Raw genomic sequence first — 17,517 nt, 5'->3', positions numbered from 1 at the left:
CCACTTGAAGATCCCAAGTCTCCAATTCACAAGAAAAAGACACCCTTACAAGAATTAAAGTCAGCTTTTTCAAGGAAGTCGGGAAAGAAGACAGGAGAATCAAGTTCATCCTCGAGGCACAAGAGCAATTTTGAGCACTTGGATCAACTACCCATCCAAACCAAATCCGAATACGATACCGAGCCTGAATTTGAAGAACATACGAGCGAACCCGAGAACGAGCCAAGGAACGAGATGGCAGCAATTGAAGAGATGTCCATGGGAGCTTACAGGAAGCGGATCCGAGAAGATGTGGGTCCCGGTTTAGTCCAACCCGCAATACCTGCCACTGCCACAATTTAGTTGAAGGGGCACATCTTGACTGCACTGAAGGATATCCCATTTTTTGGGAAAGATCATGAGGATGCTTTTAAGCATCTAGATGAAGTCAACGACATTGCGGATTACTTCAATGTCCAAAATGTCAACAGAAACACCGTCTTGCTTAGGATGCTTACCATCACTTTCAAAGGAGCTGCTAAGGAGTGGTTAAATTCACTTCCACCGGGTACAATTACCACTTGGGCTCAAATGCGTGAGCAATTCCTGGACCAGTGTTGCCCGCCATCCAAGATAGCCAAACTCAAGAAGGTAATAGCCAAATTTGAGCAATAGCCGGGGGAATCATTATACGAAGCATGGGAGCGGTACAAGGGCTTGCTCAGAAATTGCCCTCAGCATGATCTAAATGTGCAACAAGAGATGTCAATCTTCTATGATGGGGTCAACGTTATGACGAGACAACTCTTTGACTCTCAAGGACCTTTGACAAAGAAAAATCCAAGGGAGGTCAAGGAGCTGATTGAAGAATTCGCAAAGCACTCTCGCGAATACCATAACCCTAGGCAAGATGGAATCAAAAGCGGTGGAGGGGCCCAAACTGAAGAAATAGCAGTTGTAATGGCTATGCTGAATAATTTGGATCGAAGGATATCACAAATGGACCAGTCAATACATGCCATAAGAGTGGGTTGCGAGAGATGTAGTGGTCCACACTTGACCAAGGACTGCAATTTAGATGAGTTTGGGAACAGAAAAGCTCAAGTGTGCTATCGAGTGGGGATAAGTTTGATGAGGACTGGAGGAAACCGAACAAGGAGTGGCTGCCATATGAAGAGTATAAGAAGCAAAAAGAAGAAAAATATAGGCAGACAGGTCAAGGCTTCTATCAAAAGGAGCAGCCACCAGCCGAGAAGAAACTCGATCTAGAGACTATGTTGATGAAGTTTATGGAAGCTTCGGAAAAGAGACACGATGCCACTAATTCTGCTATTATGGAACATCAAACTTTAATAAAGAATCAGCAAGCCTCCATCCATAACCTTGAAGTACAAGTTGGTCAACTAGCCACTCTAGTTCATGAGATGTTATCCCCGAAAAATCCCGAAACGAAGACCCAATCTCATGTAATGGCCATAAACACTGAACAAGAAGCCATCTCTGAGTTCCTGGAGGCATTGGAAGAAGAACCACAGCAGCCCGATCCAAAGCTGAAGAAGACCAAGCTCGAAAATCATGAAGCTGCTGAATTCCAGAATTCACGACGTGAACCATATAAGTTCACGACGTGGGCCCGTCATTAACAAAAAAATTCTGTAGTTGGTTCGGTTTATCAGCCACCTTTGCCTTTTCCTTCCCAAGCTACCCTTAGTCCACTGGAAAGAGAGCATAAAGAGTTTGTTAAGCATGTGAAGGGGATCCCGATTAATACTCCCTTTGTCGAGTCCTTATCCAAAATTCCCGAGCATCAGAAATTACTGTAAGATCTGATAGACACTCGCAAGCAATTAAAGAAGCATTCTAAGGTGGTTCTAAGTGAACAAAGCTCAAAAGCTATGTTGGGAGAGACACTGAAGAAGATGGGAGATCCTGGACGCCTCACTCTTCCGTGTGAATTTGGCAACAAAATGAAGGTTATTGCTTTAGCCGATTCTGGGGCTAGCATTAATTTGATGCCTTATTCATTTTATCAGAAGTTAGAAATTCAGAAGATGAAGGCTACAAAAATGACTATTCACATGACGAACAGTTCAGTGACACAACCCCGGGGCATCGTGGAGGATATTTTGGTGAAAATTGGAAAATTTGTTTTTCCAATTGATTTTGTAGTTTTGGATATGAAGGAAGATCCCGATGTTCCAATTATCCTTGGTCGTCCATTGCTTAACACTGCTGGAGCTTTGGTTGATATTCGTGAGTCGAAGCTCACCTTGAGGGTTGGTGAAGAAAAAGAAGTTTTTGGGATATAAGATGGCTTTCCAAAGGAACATGTTCAAGAAGAGGTGTTCACAATCAATGAAGATAATGAACTAGAAGAACTGGAAAAGCTTATGGAAGAAGAGATCATGGCAGTTCATCAAGTCAAAAGAACACAACCAAGAGCATCTATTCCATTTTTGGTTGAAGTCATAGCTTACAAGAGTCCACCTTCTTGGGTAAGCAAGGATGAGGAGATGACAAGTGATGAAGAGGAGGTCACTTCAAGAGTGACAAAGCCGGTGGTGAAAGAGGAGGAGGATGCTATGGAGTGCAAGGAAGAAACTAAAGGGACCAAACGCAAGCTTGAAGAAGAGGTCAAAACTAAAAAAGAGAATTCAAAGAAGGCATACAAAAGGAGAGTTCAAGCTTACAAGAGGCGATTCAAGGAACAGAAGATCCTAGTGGTGGATTCTTCCGAGAACTCAATGTAGGAGGCACGGAGTCCAGCTCAAGACTCCAAGAAAAAGAAGCGCTTCTCGGGAGGCAACCCGAGTTTGGTTTGCAATTTTTTTTCTTTTTCTTTTTGCATTTTAGTTTTAAAAACTTAGATCATGTCATCCAAATTTATTAGAACATAATTAAGCACTGAATGTAGGGACCTTAAAATGGAAGTAGTAATAATTGAGAACTTAGTTTAAAGTCAAAATTGATTTTTCTCTTCCAGTCTTTATTCACGACGTGAAGTTTAGCAATTCACGACGTGAATCGTGAATGGACCGGATAAATACTCCATGATATAGTTTAGCCCATTAGACTAACAGGCCCAAGATCAGCCCGTGAGTACATGGCCCAATTTTAGCCCAGATGCAATTCACGTCGTGAATATTCACGACCTGAATCATTCAGAATTCACGACGTGAATTTTTGAAAACACAGGACCACAGAATAAAGCCCTAGAAACGAGTAAACCTTCATTTTCTTTATTCTACACGAAGTGGAAGCGGAAGTTTGGTCCCCCTTGGTCCCCATTGCTGCGATTTTAGCCAACAACTCTACTAATCTTCTTGTGCTTACGTAATACTTCCAACAAAGGTAATAATTATTGATTATTAAGTTTAGTTTTTGCTCTAGTAGATGAACTTGGGGTTAGGGTTTGTTAATTGAGTGAAATGACGAAATTAATTCTTCAAACTTCGTAATAACCTTTGAATGTTTATGCTAGGTGTTTGGAAGAGGTATAGGAGTAAAACCCATTGATATTTTGACTGGATTTACCCCCCATTTTTGCGATTTTGCTTGCTGAGAATGCGAATTCACGACGTGAATCTTAAAGGATTCACGACGTGAATCCTGGGGCTGAACATAATTATTTTCCCTTTATGTTTAAATTGTGAATTGTTGTTTTGGCTGTGGTTTTTCTTTGTTTTTGCAGAAATGGCACCAAGACGAGACGTACCTCTTGGAATTGCAAGCTTACACCCATTTTATGAGCTTACAACCACTACCCCCCGTGAAATTTACACGTGATGTAATACCCGATTGGGATGGCTCTACAATCGAGAATTTGTTGTTGCTCCCACTATTCAGTGGGCGAGGTTGAGGGAGGTCGGCTTGGTTGACAGGATGTCCCAATATCTCACGAAAATCTTTTTGGGGGACGGATTCCAACTCGTATGCAAAGGGTGGTTCAACCTTTTTAACATCCAGGAACGTGTGTACAAGGAGCTATGCGTGGAGTTCTTTTCCACGGTCACATTTCATGAGAATGTCAGAGATCCTACTTTTCCCCGTGCTTTGGTGTTTCGGTTAGGCGGGGAGTATCGGGAGTGTAGTCTAGTGGAGTTTTCTCGCCGTATGGGGCTATATGAAGCTCATGAGACCATCACTCATGAGTTTATTTTGTTTTTGAGGGATGCCATGCGGGTTTATGCTGATGGAGTTTCGGGGCCAGGGTTTTGGAGTGACATTGCCATTGGAGTGTTTAATTTTGGTGTATCGCCTCAGAGTAGCATCAAAAGCCCGATACACCGCCTCATCCATCGTTTAATCACTTTCTCCATCCATCACAAATGCCACGGTGATAAAGTTACTAAAAGTAACTTGTTCTTTTTATGGTGCATCCTGCAACCGGGTGTTTGCTGCAATATCCCATATTTCTTGGCCCGGTATTTGGCGGACTATGCGACAAGCGCTCATCCGGGAAGCCCCATTTGTGGAGGGCATTTTGTTACCCGATTGGCCCACTCTTATGATCTTCTTATTCATGCAATTACTCGTTCCCTAACATGTATTGAGGGGAATGAGTTTAGCATGGGGTATCTGGAAACAATGAGGGTGGTAAAAAATTATGGCACACATTGGAGAATCCTTGGCGATGATCATGATGATGACGAGGAGCCGACCGACCAACCTACGCCAGAACCGAGACCGAGGCGCAGGAACATGAGAGGAAGGGGAGACCGCGGCCAGCCAATACACCCACCTGCTTCCATGGTTGGTACGCCTTTTAGGAGTGATATGGCTAGTTACTTTGACCAATTATCGTTGAGTGTCAATTGGATAGGTGGCACTATAGAGAATGTTGTCCGACATCTTGGGGTGGAGCAGCCGCCTCATTTAGGGTATCATTACCCGTTTTGCCCACGATGGTCGGAGTTTGGCGGACGCGGAGGTGATGGAGCTGGAACCAGTGGAGCACATGATGACGAGGAGGATGATTGATATTTATTTTTTATTTTGTTTGATTTGTTTTTAGTTTGTTTTTATTTTTATGGGATTGTAAGAACTATTTTGAATATTATGTTACTTTTATTCTTCGTTGGTGGTTGTTTCTCAGAAATTGCTAGGAGCGCCCAGAAAGGATAGCGAGGTATAAATGCGTACGTCTTTAGCCGGGAGTGTTTAAAGCCGAGAGTCGAGACCCATATTTTCAAAATAAGTGTGGGGCGAGTCAAGAGAGTGGAAAGTCAGCGAAAGAGTCAAAAACTGATGCATTTAGAAGAGTCTTAATACAGTAAGACATGAGTAGAAGATTTGGCAATATTTTTCTGCTTGCCCAGTTTTCACGACGTGAACTTTTCTTATTCACGTCGTGAGTCAATTATCAAGAGGTTCTTAGAATACGCATAATTATGATTTCACGTCGTGAATTGTCTTACTCTCACGCCGTGAATCTGAGATTTTTTTCAAGTTCAAGACCCTTGACATATTAGTATTCCATGGGTTGATACTATTCTTCTTGTCATTATTCTGGAGATTATTTTGGCTCATTTTTACTACCATACAATATGGCGTATGCTTTCCCACATTGTTTGTTCTATTTTGGAGAGTTACACCACATTTGAAGATGATTGAAGGCTCGATTTCATGTTTTGCCGGTACATTCCTTATTACGCGAGTTCCAGATCCAAGTTTCTATTTTCGGAGTCCATATTCAAGATGCACGTTTTCCACACTTTTGGATATGTTTACGCCACTATCCCAGGGGAGTCTATTCCTTTTTCTCCTTTTTCTTTAATTTTTATTTATTTTATGCATACAATGAGGGCATTGTATGAAATAAGAGTGGGGTAGGGTTAGAAAATGTAAATTGCTAGATAATGATAGAATTTGATAGTAAAAATTTAAAATTTGAAAATTGAAATTTTTAATAATTGAATCTAGTAATAATAGTTTGAACTGTAGTTGCTAGTGTTATGTGGGATGATCCGATAAAAGTTCAAATGTTTAGTTGAGCCAATACACATTATAGTGCATTTGTGGCCTCCCTTATTTTAGTGAAATCATGGAACAAAAACATAACCCCGCTTGGTTTGAGGGATGCAATATGTTTAGCAGCCTAAACCTGAAATATATCCAGGAAAATTATTATCATAACCAATAAAGGTTGATGTTGAGCGCCTCTGTTTAAGCATGTAGGTTTTGAGTGAAAAAAAAGTGTGTTACATGTGAAAAAAAAGAGAATTGCAAGAAAAGTTTGAAGAATTTTGGAGCAATTAAAGTGAAGATCAAAAGATCAAAATTCCAAGAAATTCAAAAAGTTGAAGATACCAGAAATCAAATCAAACAAGGTGGTGAATTCAAAGAAATCAAAGATCAAATTATCAAGGAAGTGAAGAATTCCAAAAGAGCTCCATAGTGGTATCATAGATTGTAATTCTAGATTATGTATGCGTAGGTTGCTCAACTAAAAATACCTTGAGGATAGGAGGTTTTCTACGGATGGATTTGGAGGATTGCATAAAATAAGCATTGTCCGGAAAAAGTGGGCGAGTGTTTATGAAGATTGTGAGTATTTAAAGTATGGGGGGGGGGGGGGGGGTACTTTAGGAAAATTTTAGACACAAATGCATGCGTTGAGGTCTTGGCATAATGGCTGAGCTGGAGTCGGATTGTTCTATGTGATGTTAGTAATCAAGGGTTAAGTTTAAATTTGCTTGAGGGCAAGCAAAGTCTAAGTGTGGGGTATTTTGATATTGCCATATTTATACCTATTTTTAGGCAATATTTAAGTACATTTTTATTAATAAGTTGGTAATTTGTTTAGAATAATGGTACTTATGAGCTTAAATGTTATTTGCAGCCAAAAAGAAGACATTTTGAAGAAAAGGGACTAAAAACGTTAATGAAATAAACTTTGGGAATTAAAAGATTAAAAGAGAAGAAAAATCTGGAAAAAGCGTTCTCACGTCGTGGGAACTTGAAGATTCACGACGTGAGAGTTGGTTCTAGAAGATATGTACGCGGGTGAAGGAATCCTTGACGGGCACAGTTATCTGAAATTCACGACGTGAATATCTTATTATTCACGACGTGAATTTGTGAAAATCAGCAACTATATAAACCCTTGACCATTACGAATAGGGAGAACTTTTGGCAAGAGAGAGGAGTTCCAGAAGACGATTTTGAGCAGAGAAAAGTTCTGAGAAGAGGCTTTCAACACCAAAAGAGTGAAGGTCCATATTTAGATTATTTAATTGATAATTAGGAACATGTTTTATTACACTTTGATTTGTGTTAGTATGTTAGTTGCTATGATGAGCAGCTGAATCTAGCTACTCTTGTTTAGCTAGATGAAGCTTCTACTTATGAATAGCTTAATTTTTATGGATTTATTTAGTTGGTAAAATTGCTTGTGTTTGATTTGCATTACCTAGCATGCTTGTGTTTGTTTCTCTAATTGCTTGATTGCATGTTCTGTGTAGCTTAGTGACCATTAACTGCATGAACTTGTTTACCTAATGATTTAGTGAACATTGAATTGTTAGAGCTAGGATTGACCAATATTAGTTAGTAATTAAAGTAAATAAACTTAGATGTGCTAGAGAACGTGTATTGTGACTATAATTACGTTTATATAACAAATCTTACATAGCATATTTACATTCATAATTAGTTTTGTGTTTAATTGTGTGTGAACATACATAGTTTGACATGAATTAGTTAATTATTGGTAAAGTTAGAACTAAATTACTAATATAATTAAAACCAACTAGATAATCCATAATAATTAGCTAGCCATAAGGAAGAAGTGGATTCAAACTAGACAAGAGTGTGTTTTTACTTATTGAATTTTAGTTAAGTTTGCCTGGTCTTGTAAAATCAGATAAAACCCCTTTTAAACTTGTTAATAATTAGGTTAATTTAATAGTAAGTAGATTAATTAGTAACACCGTTCCCTGTGATCGACACCCGACTTACCCAAGCTATACTGTAATCCGACTAGGTACACTGCCTATAAGTGCATAGTTAGTTTAAGTTTGTTAGGTTATAAATATTAAAATTAATGGGTACTTTTGTGCACATCAGTGAATAATGGTGGTGGTATAGGTGTAGAAGTAGGAATTTGAGTGGAAGTTGGAGGAGGGCATGGAGCGATTGAAATCAGGACGGTAGTATGATAAGGAGAAGGGGGTGGAGATAAAACAGTGTTAGTAGGGATTACCTCTGGAGAGACTTCTCGGACCGAATCATCAGAGTTATCTTGCTCCGGTTCTGGTTCAACTTCAACATCTTGATCTGAAGGAACATAGTCACTGTCACTAGATGATGAAGCTTTCGCCTTATGCGCCATCTTTTTCATCTTTCGCTTCTTAGGAGCTAAAGGGTCTGCAGTGGAACCCTTTTGCTTCTTTGGTGTGACAGGTTTAGAATAGGGCCCTTCTTGAATTTCCTTCCTCGCATCCCTTTTTTTGCCCCGTTTGGCTGGTTTATCAACCATATCAAGTGATTGTTGCATCTCTGGGGTTAACTGTCTCGGCCCCATGGCAAGAAGCTTTTTGTACTCACTAATCAGCTTGCTGGCCTTTGAAACGCACTGATACATGGACTCTGGAATTGAACCAATAAAAGAAAATTTGTGAAATCAGCCACAGTGATTTTTGTGGTGTGAAACTTAGTGATCTTAGATTTTAAGGAATCTGCCATAACTGGAACTTGGAACTTCTCCATTGCTCGTTGAGTGATAATTGTCCAGAATCTCCCACAAGTAATCTCAGTGTGACGAGATGAATAATTCAAACTTTGAATCAATTGTGCCCAGAGATTCGACCCATAGTCAAGGTTGATTCCATGATACACACCATATAGAATGATCATAAAACCCTTGCTAGCACCATCAGATCCCTCGACACGTTCAGAAAATGATCTTAAATAGGGCTCATGCCCGAAAAAATAAGGTTTTGCTTTTGGCCACATACGCCCCGTCTACATCTTCGTACGTCCCGTGTGTGTGGTTCAAGTCCGCGATCCCTCTACCCATGTATGCTAAGCGTACATATATGTATGCCTAGCATACGGAGGACCTCTTTTGCAAAATAAAAAAGGATCGAAGGACTAAAGATAGCATACCTGAATCCGAGTGTTACAATTTAATCATCAGATCATGCACACCAATACATTTTATAACATCAAGTTACTGATGTGTTTACGTATCATGAATATACAAATGACTTGTAAACCATAAGTCATATATCTTCGTTTCAAGATTATAAGATGTTATAGTCTCAGAATTACTCATGATAAATTCCATAAAGTAATTCTCTGAGCGCGGGTTAATCCAATACTTAAATCTCCATTTCAAAGTACTCATGAACATTGTAGCAATACTATTGCTATTTCTAAAACTCTTTAGACAATTTACAATCTAATTCATGATAGTCTTAATTCACTACTTACTTCTAAAAGTATGATCGACGGTGGAGTTTGAATAATCATATTATTCGGGAAGTAAAACATGCAAATGATACACAAGAATAAACAATTGACAAAAGGTAGTAAACAAACTCATAAATAATTCTCTATTATTTAATCACCAAACGTCAATTACATTTACTTGTTACAAGTTTCAGACTAACTATCCAGCTAGTAAAACTAATATCATCTCGGAGCATGCTGAATGTGTCTGACGCTACTCAGACCCTTTATGAGGAGGGATCTGCAGGAGTCTCTTCCGATGATACCCTCTTGTAACCTCCATAAAATCTAAGCCAATTTAAAACTTTTTAAATCACTTAAAACCATTCAAGTATTACAAATTTTTTTCAAAATAGTTTAAAAATCAGAGTCCCCAAAAATCATAATCATCAATTGAGGAAGTGTACGGTCACGCCTTCGCCTTTTCGCGGTCATCCGCTGAAACTAAAACAATAAACCGAAACTGTATGCCTGAAAGCTTAGTGAATTACCCCCAAAATAACCATACACACAATAATACACATACAATGACAAACAACATACTATGGGTCCAATCATCGATCAGGATGGAATACCCCAGGCCCTTGACCATTGGGTTGGAATGCCAACATATCGATACACTTCATATAACACATATACAACTAATAGCATGTACTAGGTCCACAGCTTTACAGATTGGATTACCCATGGACCACAATGTGAGTCTGGATTGCCTTTCGGGCCCATATCTCACATCTGCATTGCCATCGAGCCTACAATATGAGTCTCCCTCAGCTCGTATCTGGAATGCTCTCGGTTTTATTGGTTACCGCATGGAGCAGTTTCACCTCAACCCATCCCCCATAATACATTGACATATAACACAACTAATGCACATATAAATAATCACATAATACTACATGTAGTCCTATAGATCTACCTAACAGGCATAACAACTAGCATGCAGATAGCCAAACCAACTATAGGTCACTAAGCATAACCACATCCAATTTACCATGATACCGATCTAACAGATCATATTATCATATAACCATCCTATCTACCAGGATACCAAACTAGCATATCACAACAGTAATAATCCCAATAACAAAACAAAGGGCCAACCTTGGTGCCTTAGACCCTTGAGTACAGTGAGGATAACTCACCTCGCAACTGATGCGCTGAAGTGATAAGCTCCACTCTCGGATCACTGTCACAACTGCACCACATATATTCACCATAGAACCATACTCATAATTTCCAATTTCCAAAAATGTTCCCATAAGTCAAATAGTCTACCCTTGGTCAAAGTCCAAGTCAGTGGTTAAGGTCAACAGTCCATGTTGACCTCAACTCGTTGATTACAACCAACCTTGCCGAGTTCCTTGCATAACTCGCCAACTCACCGAGTCAGATGAGTGACTCGTCGAGTTCCTAATGTTTTCGGCCATAAAATCCTTGGCCAACTCATCGAGTTTCCCTGCAACTCGTCGAGTTCATGCGTGCCAAAAGCCGGGATAACCCTAACTGACTCGCCGAGTCACCCTACTGACTCGCCGAGTTCACGACAATCTTCATCGGACTCGCCGAGTTGACCATGCAACTCGCCGAGTCCCTTCAGTCCATATCCAAACAAGTGCTTATTAAGCCACCTTAAGGTTCCATATTGCAGATCCAGCTTCCCAAGGCATGGTTATCATGTAAAGTTGCAAACTTTACGTGCATGTAAGGCTCTAAAGTCTTTTAATGACAAAACCAAGCTTGCAATGGAGTTTTACACTTAAGGAGGAGTTTATACTTGCCAAAGCTGAGAGTTTTATGGACATAGAGACCGAAGAGACTTCAGATCTGAAGTTACAACCTCATATCTGAGCTCATACCCAAGAATGGCTTCATAATATGCTAGAAAAGCCCTAATCTTCACCCAAATAAGATCTAGAAGGAAATAAGGTCAAGATAACGACTTGATACCTTCAATTGATGCTAACTGAGGTAGATTCCTGATTCCCACACGTTCCTTGCTAATAGTCACTTGATCTTCAAGCTTTTCCTCACCAAAAATCCTCTTCCAAAGCTTAAAACACACAAATGGAGCACACTCACACAAATTAGTGTTTGCTAAGCTCTCAAGGAACTACTAGAGGGCCAAAGGAGGCTAATGATCCCTTAAATAAGGTGCAAAACCCCGAAAATTAGGGTTTCATCCTCCAACTCCTACTCGTCGAGTCCCTTCTTGGACTCGGCGAGTAGGTCACTTAAACACGTGTAACAAACCGCTGCTACTCATCGAGTCAGGGCACCCAAATCGTCGAGTAGACCTTGAAATCATGAAAATTAACCATAAATCAATACTTTGAGAATCAGGGCGTTACAATTCTCCCCGACTTGAACTACACTTCGACCTCGATGAAGTCCGCTGTGGTGAACAACTTCAGATAGTGTTCCCGCATCTCTGCCTCGGCTCCCACGTCCACTCGGACCCTCTTTGGTGCTCCCACTGTACCTTTACCTAAGGTACCTCCTTGTTCCACATAACCTTCACCCTTCTCTCCAGAAGGGACACAAGCCTCTCAACATAATTCTAGTGCTCATCAACCTAAATTTCATCCATCGATACTACCGCCTCCTCAACCATGATGCACTTTCGCAATTGCGAAACGTGAAAGGTTATGTGAATCCTAACCAACATTTTCAAAAGGTATATCCTACAAGCCACTTTTCCAACTTGACAAAATCCTGATGATCCAAAGTATCGGAAACCCAACTTTCCCTCTTCCTGAAGCGAACCTATTATACAAAATCAATCCACCAATACACACGAACACTCATGCCTAGCCCAATTAGCCCTGGGCTGGAATACCAAACATATCAGGTCTAATCAATCATAGGGTCCGGTCATCCTCAGGATGGAATACCCTAGATTTGAATACCTTTATGAACATAACTCGGGTCTACTCATAACTTCAGATCCAAGGATCTATCCTTGCGTCTCATCCACCATCCTCAGATTCGTCACAATTGAGTGCAAATCCCCCTAATATTCAACAATACATCCAATCCGAACGTGCTCCTACTAAAGACATAACCAACACAATCTCTTTGCACATAGCCTATGACTGGAATACCCTTACGTGGTCCTCAACATAGGTCTGCATTGCCTCCGAGCCCACAACATGAGTCTGGTATGCCCCCTCCGGCCCTCAGCTCATGACTGGAATGCTCTTGACGACCGATCGACACTACTGTCGTCACTTTAGTTGCCCAACACTCCGATCCTGTACATATTCACTTTCCTTTGCCACTCGAAGGGTCTAATCGACACTCTTCTCATCAACTAACAACATAACGATACAAACAGTTCTACTACACATGAATCCCAAGTCATAAACCCACTTCAACTCTTCCTGCTACCATATGATGTTTCTCAGGCGAAGTCGAAACCTCCCTGGTCCCAACTAGTGTGCCCACTACCCGAAACATCGGACACCTCAACAATTACTGAACCAAAAGACACACACAAACAACAGTCCCACTCGTCTCCTGTAAAGAAAACTGACTGGCTGGACTTGCTTCCCTGCCTTGCCATCCACTTCTGCCAACATAATGAACGTTACATAACCCACGTCAGCCTCACCTCCTACCCAGTCTTCAGTGACCCATCTTCTCTTTACTTTAGACACGCTATTGCTCTTTCACAGATGAAACCAACCCAAGACACTTCACAATAACTCAAACCATCATCAACATGCCTACCACTACCTTACAACCAGTACGACACTCATATCTAACCCATATCACCCCTACAGGTTGGAATACCAACATGTCTAATCAATTTAACTATCGAGTTGAAATTCTCAGGGTTTGTTGGCCTACCGCCTCAAACCTACCGCTCCCTTTGAGCCTCCGTGCCTACGACATTCAGTCGGCCCGCACCGGGTATCTTGGCCTACTGCATAAAGCATGACTGCCTCAACCCGATCCAAATGCCATAGACGATCATGAGAAAGATCTAACCCGGTTCTTAGAACCTAAATGATAGGATATTCAAATCCCAAGCCTTCCTAAGGCTGACGAATACCCAATCGGATCTACTTCCCAGTCCCCAAATGGAGTATTACCCGATCCAAGAAGATTAATCCTTTGAGGCACTCCAAACTAATGAGATCACCAAGATCCTCTATACTCTATCCGATATCTAATAACAACTTCCGATCAACCAAAAAAATACACTGGAGTCTTCCTCCTACTCCAGCAGCTTGTTAAATACTTGGGGACAGACCTGCTGATTACTATAGCATAGCATCATACTCAATTCCCGCACTTAGATCTACAAACACATACAAAGTTTTCAGCATGACTGGACTGCCTCACCAGGCCTTCAGTCTGCCTGGACCGCTCTAAACTATTGAGCATCTCCTTGGACCACCCCTCCCGGTGATCCTTCCCATGCAGACTGTTCTCACCTACTTGGGGTTCCGAACTCCTAATCAATTCTATGGACTCTAATCCCGACCTAACCCTAGGCCTCATGTTGATTGTCCACCCTCTCAAAAATTTGTGGTATGTTCCCTGTCCTGCGTGTCTACCACATACACTAAATAACTTGCACACCCGTGCTGAAAGTACTGCCGAGCCCTGGCAGCTAACCAAACCCTCAATCTATCAATCCAAAAACCTTCAGAGTCAAGCACACCCTTGACCGAATACTCGAACTGACTCAATTCCTTACTAAAACTCCAACCTGGTTCCCCAACTTCTACTATCAAGCACCAAGAATACGTTTTTCTTATGCGGGGGATTTTTACCAAACCCCCAATCAACACAAACCTCAAACCAAGCAGCCACTAAGGCCTCCATTCTCCCTGCCGGGTTGTGAAACTTATCCCCGTTTCAAAACCTCTCCCGCTTCCGCATCCCAGGGTAACTCTCCCCCACTTAGATTCGACTAAGCCTTCATAATACATGAAAATTGGAGGATTCCCAATCCTTCTCACTTCTCAACGATCGATCCGATGACAACCAACTTTTTCCCACTAGTGCTCCATTACTAGTCAATCCTAATTGATCACACACTTCTAAGAACCAGATGAACACTTCCTGAACCCCAGTGAAACCGACAATCACTAATGCTTGAATGACCTCACACTCAAGTCCTGAAGACCAAAAGATAGATGCTCTATCTAATACCTCGGTGACGAGCTACTTCCCTTGGCGTTTTAGTCCGTCAATCACTAACGGTTGCTAAAACCACTAAATACTGACAATGCTTAATAACCCTTCTGCGGGGCCCTATCCGCGGACCTCCCACATAATACACCTTTTTCCCAAGGTTTTCCAAACAAGCTACCTGCTCTCGGGCTCTAGAAATCATTCTGTTTAGGTTCGCACCCTAACTCACTTACCCGCTCAAACGTCCACAGCTGAACTGCAGTAGCTGAAACAACCTATGCCCTAAATCGGGCTACAAACTACTCCGAAGACATAGTCTACAATCCCAAAAGTGCAATAGGTCGCATAATCAATCCTTACCGCCTGATACAAGAGATCCAAGGCAAACTGGACCTTATAATTTCTTATGCCACATCGACCCATCTGCGCTCACCGGCGCTAAAATAATGTTGCCAATTGTTGTAACCAACTAACTCGAGCTGGAATACAACCTAATCCTGGGTCACAAGCCCGCTCAATGCTTCGAGATCAGAAAAAACTGAAAGGGCACAATTCTTGCCCTATAAAACAACAATCCAATCCATCAATCAACCATTCCACTTCCAGCTACAAAACCCTAGATGAACATAATCATCACTCCTTACCGCAGTTCCCACAACTCACATTCCGGCCTCGAGCAAACCCCCGAGCCTCAAATCTAGGGACTCATGTGCTAGTCTCTCCTTCTCAACCCGCAGAATATAACGACTACAGATCATCTCCCTGATCTCAAGTAACTGCAGCCCTTTGCTCATCAGAATATGTCCCAACAACAAGTCCCGATACTAGAAAGCTCGACCAGCTCCCCTACCCTCGTTACAGCTGTTGAAGCTGTTGCGGTAGCCATCTCAACAATGGTTGCATGGCTCTTGTCAAAATACTCAACCATGGCAGTCTTGAAAGACTCAATCATCTCTAGAATCTGTCCCCCAAATGATCTCGATCACCTCCTCCCGGATGATCTCCCTGACACGATCCTCTGACAATAATGGCCTATCCTGGCTGCCAGCTTCCGATCCTAACCCGGATCCGGTCTCAAGACATCTCGAATAATCTATAACATAACGGGGAACCAACTTCCAACTAAACCCCAGGGGTTATGAGTTCCTTGCTACGCGTATGGGTCCTATACTTTCAGTAGTACGCACCCATACTACCTTCCACACCTACCCATATTTGTCTCAAGTATCACCACAACACCATAACAATATACATACCCCTGATGGTCGCTCAACATCACTCCTAGAGGAAGGCTAACTGTCTCATAACTGTCCTACCGGTCCCACACAACCCACCCATCCATGAAACTTCCACTAACCTTGTAGCACTAGTGTATGCTAGCCATACATAACGTTGTACCCTATAGACTTTCGAATATCCAATCCTACCCTAAGCCCCCAATCAGAACAGAACATAAGGCCAAATCAAATATTCTCAGGCTATAAGATCTTAACTATGTATAACTGTGATGCATACACAAAAAAAACTATAGTAATGATATCAATCTCATATAAGGAAAACCCTAGGCTAGCAGGCATCATGTAATCAGGCAATTCTATCATGCAATTCCTGAAGATCCCTAGCCTAGTACTAGCATACTGTTCAATCATATCACAATATTAAATAACCGTATGGTATTTTGGGGTCTACTTACTGGCTCCGGCTAACCGTATACTTTACATCATCTTTTACTTATTTTGAAAACCAATTAAAATCATTTTGAAAATCTTTCCTTGATTTGAGACTGGATTCACACGAATGTTCTTCCAATTCACTCAAACCAAGGCTCTGATACAAACTTGTAACATCCATAAAATCCAAGCCAATTTAAAACTTTTTAAATCATTTAAAACCATTCAATTATTACAATTTTTTTTTCAAAATAGTTTAAACATCAGAGTTCCCAGAAATCATAATCATCAATCGAGGAAGTGTACGGTCACACCTTCGCCTTTCCGCGGTCATCCGCTGAACCTGAAATAATAAACCGAAATTGTAAGCCCGAAAGCTTAGTGAATTACCCCCAAAATACCCATATACACAATAATACACATACAATAACAAACAACATACTATGGGTCCAATCATCCATCAGGATGGAATACCCCATGCCCTCAACCATTGGGGTTGAATGCCAACATACGGATACACTTCACATAACACATATACAACTAACAACATGTACTGGGTCCACAACCTTAAAGATTGGATTACCCCTGGGCCCACAGTGTGAGTCTGGATTGCCTTCCGGGTCCACAACTCACATCTGGATTGCCATCGAGCCCACAGTACGAGTCTCCCTCAACTCATATCTAGAATGCTCCTGGGTTTATCAGTTACCGCACTGAGCAATTTCGCCTCAATCCATCCCCCATAATATGTCGGCATATAACACAACTAATTCACATACAGATAATCACATAATACTACAGGTAGTCCTATGGATCTACCTACCTGGCATAACAACTACCATGCAGATAATCAGACCAACTATAGGTCACTAAGCATAACCACATACGATCTACCATGATACTGATCTAACAAATCATACTAGCATATAACCATCCCATCTACCAAGATACCGAACTAACATATCACAACAATAATAATCCCAATAAAAAAACAAGGGGCCGGCCTTGGTGCCTTAGACCCTTGGGTACAGTGAGGATAACTCACCTTGCAACTGACGCGATGAAATGATAAGCTCCACTCTCGGATCACTGTCACAACTCCACCACCTATATTCATCATAGAACCATACTCATAATTTCCAATTTCCCAAAATGCTCCTAGAAGTCAAATATTCTAACCTTGGTCAAAGTCCAAGTCAATGGTCAAGGTCAACAGTCCATGTTGACCTCAACTCATCGAGTACAACCAGCCACTCGCCGAGTTCCG

General features: G+C 41.3%; 1 non-coding gene across 1 annotated transcript; it reads right to left on the bottom strand.

Moving 5' to 3' along the window:
* Positions 1 to 618: 618 nt before the first annotated feature.
* On the bottom strand, positions 619 to 725 carry LOC111915769 (small nucleolar RNA R71). Its single transcript, XR_002858266.1, has one exon. It is a non-coding gene; the product is annotated as a small nucleolar RNA R71 (small nucleolar RNA).
* Positions 726 to 17,517: the final 16,792 nt, after the last annotated feature.

The sequence above is a fragment of the Lactuca sativa genome, chromosome 1 (assembly GCF_002870075.4).
Source record: "Lactuca sativa cultivar Salinas chromosome 1, Lsat_Salinas_v11, whole genome shotgun sequence".
Classification (NCBI taxonomy): Eukaryota; Viridiplantae; Streptophyta; class Magnoliopsida; order Asterales; family Asteraceae; genus Lactuca; species Lactuca sativa.
This window is presented reverse-complemented; position numbering and strand designations above follow the sequence as displayed.